The sequence below is a fragment of the Drosophila novamexicana genome, unplaced genomic scaffold, assembly GCF_003285875.2.
Source record: "Drosophila novamexicana strain 15010-1031.04,08,12 unplaced genomic scaffold, DnovRS2.1 tig00004549-arrow-arrow-pilon, whole genome shotgun sequence".
Classification (NCBI taxonomy): domain Eukaryota; kingdom Metazoa; phylum Arthropoda; class Insecta; order Diptera; family Drosophilidae; genus Drosophila; species Drosophila novamexicana.
The window spans coordinates 702,356-719,698 of record NW_020825047.1 but is presented as its reverse complement, the minus strand read 5'-3'; the positions used below and the strand labels follow the sequence as shown (position 1 = coordinate 719,698).

Below are 17,343 nucleotides of genomic sequence, written 5' to 3'. Positions count from 1 at the left end.
GCAACCACATGTGGATTTAGCCACCTCTTTGAGTAATTGGTAAACAAAGTGTTGGCCAAAAGTTGCCCATTTTGTTTTTTGGTCAATTGCTACCTGCTGGTAAATGATGCATAAAGTAAATAAAATAAATAAGAGGCAGCCAGAACAGATCGTGGCGCAAGATCAGCCCGAGTGCCAGACGTGGTACGGGAACGACCCAGTGACCAAGTTATGTGTGTTAGCCAGGTCGATAGATGTTGGCCAAAGAGAAAGGAACTCGCATTCGGCGGCGATTGCCCCCGAAAGAATTTATGAGAGTTTTTTCGTCGAGTCTTGCGACTTGCCTTGTGTGTGTGTCTTTTTGAGCTCAACATATAATGAAAGATCGTTTAGAGGAGTCGAATGGCAGCAACTAGAACGCCAAACGGGAACAGTTGCTGCTGTTTTAGTGGCGCCCCCTGGCGGCCGAATTGTCATTGCATTGATGAAATGAAAAGCGCCTGCGCGAACGAGTTTTCCAAACGTGAGTTTTTATTTTTCAAACCGACCTCCACCCGAGCTGGCCCCCCCTCAGTGAAATCGATATCGAGAGTATCGACTGGCGTGTCTCTAGAGTTTTGCCTCGTCTCTGTCTTGCAAGCAGTAGCAAGGGGAAAGGGGAGGGGGGCGGCTTATAATTTGCTTTGGTTTCTCAGTGAAAATTGCAGCTGTCGAACATCTTCACTTTGCTCATATTTTTCGCGCATTGCCGTCTAATTAACGCTGCTTTCCAATTGTTGTCTACTGCAAACGGTTTCCACACGTCCCAAATTGTAAGCCTTCCCCCCTTGCCTTCCCTCTCTCATACACACCTCCTCCCCAGCTACACTCTCCTGGCAATACCCAACGAAATGAAATCAAACGAAATCTTTTACGCGCCAATTCCTCGCATACTTTACGCTGTTTAATCAGCACGTAAATGTTTCGAGTTTTTATTTTTAGCCCAAAAATAAAACAATTTAATTGAGAATGCTGCAATATGGCACACAAACACACACACACACACACACACACACACACACACACACACACACACACACACACACACACACACAGACACACCTTAGCATTGTATAATGGAAAACTTGGCACATTGAAATTATTTTTGGGAATACTAATTGCCGCGTGCCTGAAAACTAAGTCCATATCAAAGTCAAATTTAGAAAACTTTTATTTAATCAAACATGAAATGAAAACTATAATTCTAAGAGAATGACTGGGGGCAATGCAGCATTAAAAATTTCCAATTAAAAGAATCTTAATAAAGAATTGTAGCTGATCGTTCCGCTGACAACTAAGCAAGCAGAAGTAAGGTCGCCGGTTCAAGCCTGAGACTTAAACGAGCTGTTTTCCCAGCTTCAAATTAAATAAAAACTAAATTTTACATTTGAACTGCCAACTATTAAAATTCTTATTTTTCTTATGAACTATTAAATTGGAATTATTAATATATACTTCATGTTCTCCGTTATATTTCCTGCGTCACACACATTTCCTGCCCCATTTATATTACTCTCTGCAGGCGTATCATAAAACTCTACCAATAATATGTCACAGCAGAAGTCAACACATTATAATATTCGGTTTCGTCTCACTAAACATCAACCATTACCATCTAGATGGAGCCTATTAGGCGTACATTCTCAGGCTGGCAAAATTTATGTAAGTTCTCGTAGTCGTATTTTTACATGCTTCAGCGAGCACTCGACTCTACTCTAGCTAGCCTATTAAAATGTCTCCAGAATATGGTTCTTCATTTTATTATTCTATTTTTTTTTAATGGATTTTTAACTCGAAAAACCGTTTCAGCAAACATTTTTTTGTGGAAATATAATTTGATGTCGTTGATTAGTGCACAAGGAGAGAAGGCGCAATAAAATGCGGTTTACTTTTTAATGGCAGCGCGGAAATAAAACACATTATGACTCAGTACCGTGCAGGTCTCTATGCAGATTCCAGAGGCCAGGAATTCGAATTTCATTATAGACAGAGCATACAAATTAAGCAGAGATAGTAACAAGAATAACAGCAACAAGTGCGGCTGTGCCAGTGAAGTGTATCCCCGATTTGGAGATTCCCTGTACCCAGCCTTTGCGCTTATATAAACCCGACTTCTTCTAACCATAGAAAAAATAATTCTCAAATAATTGCGGTGTTTAATGTGTGATTGTACTAAAACATTTTTCTCTTAAACAGGCTATATGTGTGCACTTCGTGGGAATGTACATACATAAAAATATATATACCCTATCTTCCAGTCGTTTTTAATGAGTACAGGGTATCCAACAAGCCACAGCAGCCAGAACTAATTAACATGCCCTGGTGGCAAGTCGGGGGAGAGAGATTCAAGATTCTAGATGAAATATGTGGCAGGCGGTCAGCCACAGCTGGAGCCGGGAAGTTGGGGATTTGGGGTCCCATCATCAGTGGGCCAGAGACTGCATATAGAGCGGTTAAGTGGTTCGGCGCGTCACGCTTTAACGGCTCTCTGACAACGGCCTAACACAAGCCCCTCTATGCAGCAACCCGCCCATGCATTCTTCCATAGTCTGTGGCTCAGTTCAATTGGTTGGGGAGTTGCTGCCACTTTGCAACGTTGCAAGTTGTTGTTGTTGTTGCTGTTGTTGTTGAGTCGACCCTTTGACAACTTTTTGTTTTGTTTCGCTTGTTGTGCCGCATGTTGTTCGTGCTTCATTCGTTTGTGTGCTGTGTTTTGCTTTGTTTTTCTATCGGAAGTTGTTTTGTTAATTTATGACTTTTTCAAATGGAATTATGTCTCCCCTACACACAGGAAATGCAATTAGTTTTTTTTTCTTTCCATTTTCGGGGGTTCTGCACTTCGAACTTTGTTTTGTTTTTACCTCTTTTTTTTTAGTGTAGCCTCTCGTAAATTGGCGGCTGATTTGTTTTTTTTTTTTTTTTTCGTTGCTGTTTGACTGCATTTTGCTGTTTCCTGGTTCTGTATGCGTGTGGCCGATATTTGACCCACATGTTGTCTTTTTAATGTTGCACATGGTTCTGTGTTGCCCATCCTTAAACATTTTTATGACACATTTGACAAATTAGTTGAAAATTTACTACTTGACGTGCTGATAGATGTGGCGAGAGAAATAGAAGCAATTGATGTTCAACTTGTACAAATGACAGGAACATGTGTGCCGTGGAGTTAAAAAAGTTATAGCGACAAAAGGGAGGGACTGAAATTAACTAATAGCACTCGGTTCTATATGTAGAACCTGGCTAAGTGTGTACAAATGGGAAGTGCTTGAAGCTTGAATGAGTTTATAATTGAATACTTATATAATAAAGAGAGTTAATTAATAAATGTTTAAAGGGAATATAACAAGAAAACAGAAAGGCTCATTATACAACAACTTGGTTTTCGATTAAATTAAATAGTGGAATTAATTAAAGAATAATTGAGATTAAAAACAGCTAACCCACTGTAAGAATATATCCTCTAATATTTCAAATAAGTATTTAAATAATTATTCATAATTCGATTTCAACTAGAAACCCATCAGAAATTTAGAAAAGAAAATAACAAGTCTTAATTATTTGACAGCTGCTAAAAGTTTGCAAAAATAGAAATAATAATTCTTCAATACCTAGAACAACCACAATTAACGCACGTTTTTCTATAAAATCTACCACGCAAATAGTTCGCTTAAAACTCACAAAAGTCTTGCATAGGCGATTAATTTGCAAATATTCATATCGAACAATGCCCCATTGAGAGTCAACACCCTGAGACGAAAAGAACGCGTCATTTCTTTTTGATGATGATTTTTCGAACAATCAGTTTTATTTACATACAATTTGCGTGTTTGGTTTTCTCAACCCCACGGCGCATGTTCAATGATTTCCTGTTCAATATTAGCCGATAACAACGTGCGAAACGTCAGTTTATATGATTAATTCATGTTTTTCCAATACTATTTATTATATTTCTATATATAGATCTATGCCTGATAAGCTTGATTATATATTTATGTAATATTATTAAACCTTGACCACCTTTGGCAGACCTTCGGCTGCATTTGCAGCGTCATCTGTGACAATTAGCTAACACGATTACATCTATGTGCTGTATACATATATATATATATATATATATAAATATATATATGTATATCCCCTATATAGGGGCTTCTGCGCAGCCCCATCTAAATGAAGTGTCGTTTGCGAATTCTATATAGAATTACGTGGAGGCACATTCACAGCCGCCGTTGTATTTCGTAATCTTCGGACAAAGACTGCGATAAAGTTGTCTATCTAACAATCTGTTGAAAGGTTGGGGGCGTAGGTGTGGGTGGGGGGTGTGGTTGAGGTTGAGGGTGGAGGCGCTGCCTTCTGCCAGTCTTTTGTTTAGTGTGTCAGTCTAAAAATACCAGACGTACGTCCATTGTTTCCACATGTTGTTGTTGTTGTTGTTGTTGCTGCCGTTGCATTTTAATTGTGCATTTCAGTCTGTGAGCATCGCAATCTCAAGATACTCGCGATACGACTTTAGTCGTATCTATGCCAAATAGTCGAGCTGCCACGCCAAATGTCGAACTGTTTGGTAAACTGGTAAATGCATCAGATACGTGTATATATAAGAATAATGCTTTATTTTTGATCTACCATAGGGTTGTGTGGAGTCAAGGAAGTTTGTTTGAAACTTTATAGATCACAGATATATAATTACTCTAACTACCCTAAATGAATCTTAACAAAGCAAACTAGGAATAAGGAGATGTATAAAATACAAATTTCCTATTCCCCCAATATTCAGTCCTCTTGTCAGTAAATGTTTAACCACATTTCAACAACTCTCTTTAGTTAGAGCATCCAAATGTTGCGCTGGCACGGTCATCATTTACGTATGCTCTTGCATGTGATATCTTTAGCTTAATTGTTGCTACGTGTATTTTGTTTGCTATCTTGAAGGTAATTGTTGCTTATTTGCCTGGCTGCCTGCTTGGCTGCCTCTCATCTCTCCGCATAGCCATTGTATAATGTCAATTACTTGTGATTTACGACAGTTTAATGATAGACGCAGGCCGACTCTGATTCGAGCTCGGACTCGTGCTCGTACTCGGACCTGTAGCTGCTAACAATTTACATGATGCGAGTTTAGCATGTGATGGATGCGATATTTGGCCCAATGTTCTTTGCGGCTCAGCGTTGCATGTAATTGGGCCATAAAACTTAGTCAAGTGCTGTTTGAATTCGATGCTGGCACATGCAAAAGGGCCGTCCCATTAACTTGCCAGCGAGTGGGCTGGGGCTGGGGCTGGGGAACCCATAAAATGTCAACAACTTTCCACATGCTGCCGCATAGCCCAGAGGCGATCAGCGTTAAGCTTTGTGGTGTGACGCAATGCATTACAAAAAGTTAATTTCAAGTTTTTTTTTTTTTAACATTTGCTTATTCATACTAGCAAAAGCTCTGCACAGGTGTTGCCGGCTACTCCAATCACACTAAATAACAATTAACCATATGGGGGAAAATGGCTTTTTCTTCTTCTGGTTTCGTTTCGTTTCGGTTTCTGCTTTTGATTTTGGATTTCGATTTGGATGTGGCCAGCAAAACATTGGCCAAACGACTTTTTGGGGGAATGCCAAATGTTGTCTTGAGTCAGCATTTGAAGCTGACAATGGGTCGATAACTAATTTGTATAAGTATATCGATATTGCAATATATAGTTGCTGACACAAAAGGCAGAGTTTGCTTTGCTATGCAAGTGATTAGACAAGGCAACCTAAAACAAATAACCGATAGTCGTGACATTTTCTAAAAGCTATCGATAAATACAAAAAATGAGGCAGCATATTAATCAATGAGCTGAACAAATCGTAAAAGAACCGAACCCATCATTATATTTCGGATCTTCGAAGGGTTATCGATAGGTTATAAATGCTGAAAAGGCAACATTAAAATTTAACGTTAGTTCAAATTATCGATATATATTTTAAGCTTTTTTGTACTTGTCAGTAAAAACAAAGAGCAAACATATTTTTCAGTTCAGTTCTAAATTTTGGCATAAAATCAGCTCCATCAGTTTTACAATTTAAGACCAAATTTCTTCAATATGGGCCCATTGTTCACCTACTTCATGTTTGTTATTTTATTTATGTTTTTTGTTGTTTTTTTTATGCACACTAATAATTCAACAGGTTCTACTTTAATACTGCTGCCCGTTGCTTTGGCCACAGAAACCTGACCGACCTAAGCGACCACCGAGCGAATACCGAAAGGGAAACGAACTCATTGAAATTCTTGACAAGTTACGCGCGCGCGAATTGGATAAAATAATAAAAGAACGCATAAGAGCGACATGATAGATTCAAAAGGCAAACACAAAAAGGAAACGTCAGAGGGAGTGCGCATCTGCTGGAAGTGCTCTGGTCGAACTGGTGTCGACCCCATGTGGTGTTCTCAGTTGTTTTTTTTTTCAACTTGTCAAATGCTCGCACGCCCACACGTAGCATGTAGAAGCCGGAGTTTTTCTAGCCGTTTATCGGCTTGTCTTTCACGCGTCCAATAGGGCGCCGCCAAGTGGAAAATTCGCTAAATAATATTATATAATAATCCGCAGCCTAGCAAAAGCCCAGCAAAACGGCGGCGCACAGCGGGCGAGCAATAATACTGCTGTCAGCATAAAAGTTTTAATTAGAAAAAATATATACTATAGACTTAATATAAGCATGTGTATGTATGTGTGCGCATGCATATGAAAAAGTTTTTCCTCAGTTTTACTGGAAAACCTTACAATTCGCAGCTGCCTTGAAAGGGCATACAGCTAAGCCAAACAAAAGCCCAGCTCAATGACAGCTGCTAGCAGCAGCCATAGAAAAGTATCTCGCGGCAGCGAGTATCTGTGAAGTTGCAAACAATAACTTGACACATATATATTGGGTGGCGCGGGGCGGGGTGATATGCTGTGCTGTGCAGCGGATGGAGGGGGACAGACGCTGCCTGGCTGCCAAGTATTTATCACACAGGAAGCACTCATCATCGAGCGCAGTGCATTACACTTTTTGCATGCCAAAGCAGGCAGCTTGTGTCTGTCGCGTCGAGTTGAATGAACCTACGCGCCTTTCTATTACATTCTCAAAAGCGCTGATTAAGGAGTTGCCACTGCGAGTGCAACCGGCAACTGGGTCAGCAACTGCACTGTTGACTCCCGAGTCGGCAATAACTAAAGTCAATAATCAGCGACAATGCACTGATAAGGACCGACATGCAGTCTGTCCCTGTCTCGTACTTTGTAGTGAAATTATTAAAGTTTTTTATCTTTTGTATATGTTTAAGGCGTTGATATTTATGAAAGAATTTACTATTGTAGAGGACGCTATCAATTGCGGTCTATGGTCGGACAGTGGGTCAGTGGGGCAGTTAACTGGATTGCTGCTAGATAATATCTGAACGAAATTTGTGTGCCATAAAGAAAATAGTAAGGAGGGCAGACTTAAGACTGTTTAAGACTATAATAAATACGATAGAGAGAATATTAAAGAAAAATCTTGTAAATTTATAAGAAAGATAAAAGCTATACGTTTTTTGTTTGAATTTAGTTTTAGGTAAATTTGAAGATAACCGAGCAGACACAATTTTTAATTTATATGATTTTTACCAGATACAATTAATATCGTGCCTAATTTTTACCATTAAATCCGAAAACAACTTTTAATTTGATTAAAGCTTGATTAGACATCAAATATATAACCGAAAAGACTGAGCTAAGTCAATGAACTCATGAACCCATGACTTCAGCGACTGACCCCTACACAAACTCTTGCATAAGAACTTGGCCATTCGATACGCCTACAAAGTATTTAATTAATTATGAAATAAATGTATATATATTTTTATATTTACATTTTTATTTTTAATTATTTTTTTGTCTCGTTTTTTGCTAAAAGTTGAACTCACCTTTAGACAGAAGTGTTATTTGTTGCGCAATTGCCACGACGTCTGCAAAAAAAAAAGAAAAATAGTGAACAAACATTAGATAAATGCCAGACAGGGGGTTACGACCAACAGCAAAATCATATATATGCATCTAAAAAAGAAAAAGCCTGCATAATGCCAGCTAGTTATTGCCTCTTAAAATTAATCAATGTCGTCATGCCATAAAGAAAAGACAAGAAGAACGAAAAGAAGGAAAACCAGCCATTACAACTACTCATTATCCATCATAAAGCTGACAACCCAACTAACTATCTATACAAATTCTAACTGAACACATAACACACCCCCATACACACACCGCTCGAAAGGCTAGAGGAAAACTTGTCAACTGTAACGCAGACAATCAACAGAAATGCATAAATTAATAAGGCTGGCAAAGTACTCGCTATATATGTATATACATATCTCTGTGTATAAACATGAAATGTTATCGACTGTGACTAGAAAACGATGACCGTGTAATGAGTGCGAGAACGAGTACGTATAAATGCGTTATGAAAGTCAGGGTTAACAGCCGGAGGGGGGTTGGGTACTGAAGGGCGGCAGCACGCAGCTAATTTCATGCTCGGTTGCACAGTATCTTTTATAATTGATAGTAACATAGAGTGCAGCCCCGTATAGCTGACTCGGGTCTGTTGACAAAGTAATGCAGCATTTTACACAGGACACAATAATGATTCAGCATGTGAACGCAAATAAGGTTAGGCTGCAAGTTGAAGTGCTTTAAAATACGCACTGCGGTCACGACAGAGTTCTTTCAACTTTAAAACTTGTCCATTGAAAGTCAGATAAAACAAAGCTTCAGAGGTTGACAATTCCAGCCAAAGTTTAAGTTGCAAAAGTTCGCCCATAATTAATAAGTTCGTTGGCTACATTTGATAGATCAATTATTTATAGGTGCACCTTTGGTTTGGACAACTTTTAAACTGTCTAAGGTCCTGATTGTTAATCTTAATTATAGACTATTTTTAAGTGGGTTTAATAAAATTTTCAACTTGTTTTAAAGTGCCTGATTATAAATGTAATATGTTTAACTGGCAACAGGTTAGGATACTAATCCGCTTGAAGCAACAGGACTTCACTTCATATTAAATCGCTTTGAACCACCAACTTCTTTTCCAACATTCTTGCAGAACTTTGCACACTTCAATTTAAAACTTATAGTTTATTACCCAACAATATTTCTATAGATACGTATATTTAAAAATAATTATTAATAACTTTACTCATGAATAAATTTAATAATATTTTTTTATATTTTTTCAAAACTTGTAATTATTTACTTAACCCACCGACTGCTTCAACTGGCAACCTTTGGTTATTTTGATAGCGCCTTTTAATGCTTTCCCTACATGACCAACCTATAGATTATAGTTTTATTATTAACTCTAAGTTCCCTGTAAGTCTCACTCAATTGCCATTAAAACACACACGCACACACATCCACGGGCCGCGTGTTGATGTTGATGACAATGGCAATTTGTAAATACGCATTGGCTCTGAGAACAGCTTAGTTCGTTAGTAACCATTGACATCCACATCCATAGCTATGCCTAGCTATTCAGCAGCTATCTACAGTTGTTACAACAAATTGCCAATAAACATTTTGCTACCCCTCAATCTCCCTTCCTCAATATTGTTATCGTCGTCCTTGCTGCCGTACAATGGCCCCTTGCGCCAAAGCAAGCACTCCCCGATTGGCTGTGTAGCTTCACAATTTTTCCCGCGGCTGACACGCACTTTGCGTGTTGATTAAATAAATGCAAATTTGCATAAATTTGCCAATATGCAATGCAAATAAATAAGTAATCGTAAGTGTCTCTTGTTGATGTTTGCCACAACTCAGCTCAGTCAACGATGCGTTGTAATGCAAACACAAATTGATTCAGCTATTTTATTGTGGCTGTAAAAAGCGTAAGCTTTTGATTAGACGAAAGGCATGAAAAGAGCACGGATTCATACAAGATTTCAGGTGGTGCTTAGCTGCGCAATATATATATGTTCATTATACATCAAGCCTAATCCTTGGCCTTGTCTGTCACTAGCTGGTGAAACCACACCCAAATGCCACTTTAAAAGACGCATCGCTGCCTGTTCTGATGAGCTCAGCTCTTTTGGCGCTTACCTTGACCCAACCCCAGACCCAACCCAAGATCAGCTTAGCGCGCGTGCAGGCAACTTCTTGGCATGCATAACTCCGACCAAGTACTCGCGATTGCCCGTGGGGCATGTGCCGATCTCCAAATCCCAGCGTCCGCCTTCCGTCTGCTAAAGTGTAACAAATACGTAGCTGCCCTGGTCCCGGGGAGTACACAGAGTCGATGGACTGCTCTTTGATTAATGAATGCCGCTACTGTTTGATACACAAGAAGCAGCAGCAGCTGGCACTAGGCAAAGGCAGGAGGCGCGGGCAGTGACAGCGGCAAGGGCGTGGCACACATAAAGCATAGAAATTTATGCACGTTTTGATTTGAATCGCTCGCGGCGTGATTCTTGCGCAGGTCGACACAGATGCCGTATATATAAAATTATAGAACCAGAAATTATAAATGATGAGGGGACGCACGGAAGGGAGAGAGAGAAGCCTCCGGACGAGACTTTCAGTTAATCGACTTTAAGTGGTCGTCAGCTCGCGTTTAAATGCTCGCCACAGTCTGTGCCTCGTCTTGGGGCCCGTCGAATTAGTTGAGTCAGTTCAGCTTCAATGTTAAGCATATCATTTGTCTTTTTGACTGGATTGTTAACTTAGAATGCCGCGACGGGGGTCTGACTTGGGCATCTGGCTCGTATTCGTATTCGTATTCGCCTTGTCTAGTCATGCGAGAAGGGGTCTAATTAGCGACAATCATTTCTATACCCTTGAAAAGATAACTATGCTATCATTTTGTTTTGCAATATGTTGCATGCAGAATTTAAATTTACTCTACTAGAAAATTAAACAAAACTCTATGGTTTAAGTATTAAGTATTATATTGTAGGCCAGCCCAGTATCTGTTAGGGTATTTAATATTCGGCAATCGAATGCGTATATTTCCTTGCGTTGCACTCGACAGCTTTTGTCTGTGATTAGCTCGCACTCAATGCCAGCCACTTGGCAGACTTAAACGCCCAGCACTTTACTTGACCAGTTTTGTATCTCACAGATACATTTCACAAATATATACAGATAGATTGCATAAAATGTGCTAACATTTGTTGCAAAATATTCTGTGGCCGTTTCTTTTGTTGTTATAATTAAGCAAAATATTCAAATAAATTATCAACTAGAACAAATTGCTGTTCGGGCGTCAAAAGGGGCGCTGGCGTTGGAGGCGGGTGATATCTGTTGACTTGCCAGCTGCACAGTAGCCGCGAGTTCGTTCGGCTTTTGTGTTGTCGCATTGTTGCACAAAAATTTTACATGATAATAAATTTTGTGGGCTGCAAGCAGCAGCAGGGGGCGTGCCGTCTACTGGTATGTGTGTCATGTGAGCTGTGCTTTTTGGGTGTAAGCCGTGCGTGTGTGTGGGTTGTGAACGGGTTGAGTTGGATTGAGTAAACGCCGCGCAAGAAGATGTAGCTATTGTATCTTGCTGGAGATTCTTACAATAGCATAAAAGCAGAAGAAAAGAAGACTCTGTATAGTGTAACAAAAGCCAACAACTTAATAATAGGATGGGTGGAATTGGTTTGAGATTTGCATATGCAGCTAGATTGAAAGTGATATCTAGTTAAATTTTAAATGAGCATATTTTCAAGCACTGAGCTGTGACAACTCTATCAAAAAAGAAGTGAAATTACATAGAAGATATGACCGAGAATTAAGGAGAGCACTCAAAAGATGACTATCGAAAGGATAACTTTAGTTATCGATAAATTTATATACAGTACAAGAAAATGCACAATAACAAATCCTTTAATCGATTAAAATAAGGAAAACAAAAATCAAATAGCATCAAGTTAAATAATTTAGATTGAGATAATATATTGGATGCAAAGCCCAGTATATGTGCACTGAATAAGAATGGCAAAATTAATGATAAATATAATTTAACGGATAATAGAAATATAAAATATTTAAATAGGCACAAGAAATCATTTTTAACAAGTTAACCTCCTTGCAATTTTCCCTAGGTTACAATTAATTGATAATAACTGAAGGATATCGGGCTTATCATTTTTATGCCCCACATAAACCAAGCTCAGCTGATTTCATAAATCATTCGCATTTAATTTCCGCACTCGCATATCGCAAAGCCTTTGTCTATATAAAATAATAACCATATAAATATGGATAAAGCTCATTAGCGAACGCGAACGAATGAAATGCTTTGGCTTTGCTCCATAAAGACGCGACGCGACGCGGACGAGATGCATTTTCAATGTTGGTCACACTTTGTTAATGCAAATGCAAATACCAAGCCAGCGCCTTGCAAATGCTTTTCAATTGTTGTTGTTGGCATGTGCTTAATATGCAAAATATGCGTTGTGGCTGTTGTTGTTCTCGTTGTGGTTGTTGTTGTTGTTTTTGTGTGCCACGACAAGTTGAGCTGTCATTTGCGTGATTGCGCATGCAACGAAACAACAAAAGAAATGAGTTATGAATTGCACTTGTGTGCTGTGTGTGTGTGTGTGTGTGTGTGTGCGTGTGTTGTTACAAGCTGTGATAAATCTTGGTCAGCCTGGACCACAGGCATTTGCGGAAGTTGTTGCTGCCTAACCAGTTACCTGATAAGGGGTGCGGACCAAGGGAGCTGAAGATCTGAAATCGTATATGTAAATATATACATGCACGCCCGTCAGATTGAATAATTTATCGAAAGGATTGAGAAGGAAGCGCAAAGGAAGCAGGAAGCATCTATACTAATTAAGCTAACCAATCTTTTATTTATTTAGGCTACCTCTGTGCAGTCGAGTCTTTAATAGATTGGAACATTTGAAGTATAATTGGAACTCTCTCAACATCCCAAAAAGACTGCCTGGACTTTATTATTTTTATTATATTTGAATATTTTCCCTTCTAAAATTTTATATATATTTATGCAAGCAGGTCTTTGAATTATATTTTTATTTTTTTCTTTAAAATTTCATTATACTATTCAGTATAATTTTGGTGTCTTAAATATTGAATGAATATTTTTATACCCTGAACCCATTAAAAATGGGTACAAGGGTATATTGTATTTGTACAAAATCCAAATGGCAGAAAGCAAAAGGTAGCATCTTCCACCCCATAAAGTATATATATTCTTGATCAGCACCAATAGCCGAGTCGATCTAGTTATGTCCGTCTGTCTATCTGTCCGTCTGTCCGTATGTATGAACGAAAGGATCTCAGAACCTGTAAGAGCTAGAGACTTGAAATTTTAGAATATCGAGTTTGTTTCCGATAATCGATAACTTACTCCGTTTCCAAGCATCGATAAAAATCGATATCGATATCCTGTTTTTTGGGCAATTTTGGTAAATAATAAGAGCTTGAGTCACAAAACTTGACATATTGCTTCTAAAATAGAATATATATATGCATTTGATGTTGGAAGAAGAGGGTTTAGGGTATCCCCTAGTCGGGAGCTCCCGACTAGAACCTCTTACTTGTTTCTTTTTCTAAGTTATATATTGAAGCATGGTCTAACTTTAATTTTTTCTTCTAAATGTAAATATATTGAAGCAAACGGTCTTCAAATGAAATACTTTTTTCTTCTACTACATATTTTTATATTGAAACTGTTTTTAAATTATTCTGTTTTATATTATATTTTAATTTGGCTTCTAAATTTCATTATTCTGAATGAATATTAATTTTTTTCTTTCCAAAATTAATTATTTATTTAATTAATTATCTATTTAAGAAAATAAAATAATTTATTATTCTTTATTCTTCTACATTGATTTTATTTGTTATATAGTAAAATATAATTTTAATATAAAAACTATATGTTCAACTCTTTTATGTCGTTCGAAAATGAGAAGCTGCAAAAATTAGATTAAGAGTATATTAATATATACTATTTTAATTTAATTATGGGGGTATTCTATACATTCAAATTTTTGATTTAAATATTATTGATTTTTGCTTTGTATACAAGTAATTAAAACTACATTATAGTAATATTACTGTTATTACTATTATTTTGTTTTTTTCACTTTAAACAGCACAACGTAAATTTTATTGTTTTGTGTTTCCCCTCCCCGCAAACTGGTTGTCTTTGTAGCGCCGACGGATTCCATCAGCAAACAGCTGACATATCAAATATTTAATTATCGCATGCTTTTTGGTTTTCTGTTTGTTTGTTGCCATTTCTTGTGATATTTATTCTTCTTTTTTTTTTGTGAGTTTAGATTGTTGTTTTTTCTGTGGTTTTACGAGCGTTTCTCGTGTGCAATAACCTTGCCAGACAACAAACTTGACTTGACATGGCAACTTTACAAAAAGCAAAGCGCGAAATCTTAGATAAGCTGAAATTGCGCTTTTTTTTTGTTTTTCTGTTTTTGCAGTGGATAATCGCGGCATGCATGAAAAGTATCTTCATTGATTGCTCGTTTTGTGGTTTAAGCACATTGACGTTTGCATTTCCCCACTGAGATTTGTCAGCTATGCTGAATGTTTCAGCTTCCTACACAGACAAACGAACAAACGAACGAACTCACTCGCATACAAGGTTAACTTTCACGCGTTTCTCAAGTGAATTGCTTTGTTTCCTTTTGCAGTTTTGTAACATACGTAATTCGAAATTGATTTCGATTATCAATATATACACATATATATATATATATATGTGTGAATATTGTATGGCCCACAAGGTTGCCCATGCGACGTTCTAAAGGTCTTTGTTTAAATGGTTCTTATCGCTATTTTGAGGTTTCGAATGAAATTCGAGACATATCATATTGCCATTGTAATTGTATATAAAAAAAATAGATATTGTAAGTGAATCGTATTACTTGTGCAATAAGAGCCGCTAAATTTGCTTTCCTATTAAATGCAGCAGCTCATTGCGCTGCAATTGGCTACAGCTGTATATTGTTAGATTTCTCAGTTTCAATTCTAAGTTCTAATACACACAGTTCGACTAAGCTACCGAAACCTTCCAAGCTTTTCTAACTGATTGATTCGCTTTTAATGGGCCTCTCTCTGCAATTCTCATTTGTCTACTTAAATCAAATCTACTTATAATTCGCCAAGTGCACGTTTCTAAAGCGCTGTAAGTCTAACTGATTAATTTTACTTGTTCTCAGTACTTATCGAATGCCAATAAAGCTCTTTTTGCCATTATCATGTGCTTAAGTTGAAGATGGTATAATCACCTATCAAGTGCAGCTCTTCTATTCAGTTCTGATCACGTGTACTTGACTTGAGTCCCATACTAGCGAATGCCTATATAGGCATTCAAGAAAACTCATAATAACGACACAGACAAAGCTTATATATGAACAATAGTTAATTGTAAATATTCTGTGAATTATTTTACTCGCTTATCAATATTTATACATGTGTACAAAAGGGAACATTGAATGCGAATACGCCTTCATTTGGCGACACTATCATTGTTAAATTGTTGGCTGCATAAATTGCGTTGCATGTTAATTCATTATGAGTTGAAATATTCATAACGTTTATGCGACAATTATTATTAATTCGAATTTATTAAACATAAATTTTAATTAAGCCAAAGTCGACAGTCAGTTCTGCATAATTCTATTTATTTACTGTGGGGGTAAACGATATCTGGTTCAGGTTCAGATTGTGCGCCAATCGCACAGCTGCTTTAACAATTTAATCTGATAATCGCGCAGTTGTGCTTACATCTGAAATGCAGCTAAATGGTCTGTGCAGGAATTTTCATAAAAATTGAAATTAAATGGAAATTTAGCTTAAAATATGTGAATGTTAATGTGCCAGAAGTCGCACAAATGAGATTTTTGTTGGGCACATTTTTTTATGGAATGCAATCAATGCGAATTTTGGGTGATGGGTGTGGAATTTTACAGTGCATCTACGATTTCCTGAGTTATATACAAACTGTGGTGTAACTCAAGGATTAATAGAAAACTTACCCAATATTGGTTTAAGATATGGCTCAAGTTTCTCAATATATGTAACTCCTGTACATAAGGTTTTCTGTAAAAAATATAAAATTAATTATTATTAATTTAGCATACACATATTTAAAATAGATTCAATTATGAAACCTAATGTAGTGAATTTTCAATAATGCAACAGTTTTATATATATAAATTGAACACTTTGCCCTCAGCTCAAGCAATCCATCAATCAAATTTATATATACTAATCCATAAGCAGCCCTTATCTCAAATGCCCGTCAAGCCGTTTCGAAATCAGTTCACAAACCTGTCCAGCCCTAAAAAGCAGAACAAGTTGACCCAAATTTGTGGCAATCCCTTTCACACACATATATTCAAAAGCTATTCTTATCATAGCATTACAAAACTAGGTACAATGAACAAATAATTTACGTTGCGTGTATCTAAACTAAATGATAATGGAAATTCCATTTAAATCCAGAGAATTCTAATGTGCCTGCCACCTTATCGTTGGCAACATATGTCTGACTGATAAGCCTTGTAAAAGGTGATCCACGGGCTAGGGACCCCAATCAGTAATTGGGGGCGTGTGAATCATTTGGCAGGTAGCGATAATTTATGGGAATTTGACTGCAACGAAGTTGCAACATTGATAGATAGCAAGAAATGTATGGGTTAAGCACTTGGAGTTGCACAATTTAAACAACTTGATTGATCGTATTTCAATTTTATGCGCTGCGAAAATCCAATATGCGTTTCTACAAAAACTATCCACTATGGCTTTTAGCCAAAACATATTTCTAGATAGATACTATATACACTAGCCTTAGATTCCAGCCCAGTTCCACATTGATCATTTGCTTGAATGACTGGACCATTTAGACAACTAATCTACTGCGGGTGTTCCTTCTGATTGTAATCTGATATCAAACTTATTTTTTGGCAATTTCTTTCTCCAAATAATTGAAATAAAAGGGCTGAATATTGGATAAAAAAATTTGGAATTTGTGACTTACTACTTCTACAATATAATCTACTTAAAATATATTTTGCTGAAGAGTTTTAATTTGAGAACATTTTCGTTACATTACAAAATATTTTTTGACACTATTTTCTCAAACAAGCGTTTATTTATATCTTTTTTTTTTATTTTCCTTTCAGCACAATAATAGTTAATGTTGTTGTAGCTTATATACAATAAGTGGGCGCCGAGGCTAAACAAACCGCAGTCAAGGGTCCGCTTCGCACATAAATCAGCTGTACAAATAAATGGTAAACACTCGACTCGTTGCGCCCGAACAACAAATCAAGATCATATTAAACAGCATAAATTTTGCCAA

The 17,343-nt window shown here is 37.3% G+C and overlaps 1 protein-coding gene across 3 annotated transcripts in view; it reads right to left on the bottom strand.

Annotated features, from left to right (window-relative positions):
• The window catches only part of LOC115769174 (dual specificity tyrosine-phosphorylation-regulated kinase 2), a 74,727-nt gene that overhangs the window by 40,067 nt on the left and 17,317 nt on the right, over positions 1-17,343 (bottom strand). The window contains exons 1-3 of one of the 3 annotated variants that reach the window (XM_030713880.1): positions 17,020-17,061; positions 16,016-16,079; positions 7,940-7,981 (exon numbers count right to left, since the gene is read on the bottom strand). The gene's annotated coding sequence lies outside the window, so the exon portion shown is untranslated. Of the gene's footprint in view, positions 1-7,939; positions 7,982-16,015; positions 16,080-17,019; positions 17,062-17,343 lie in introns of those variants that run through there. The other 2 variants (XM_030713879.1, XM_030713881.1) reach the window with 2 other exon arrangements.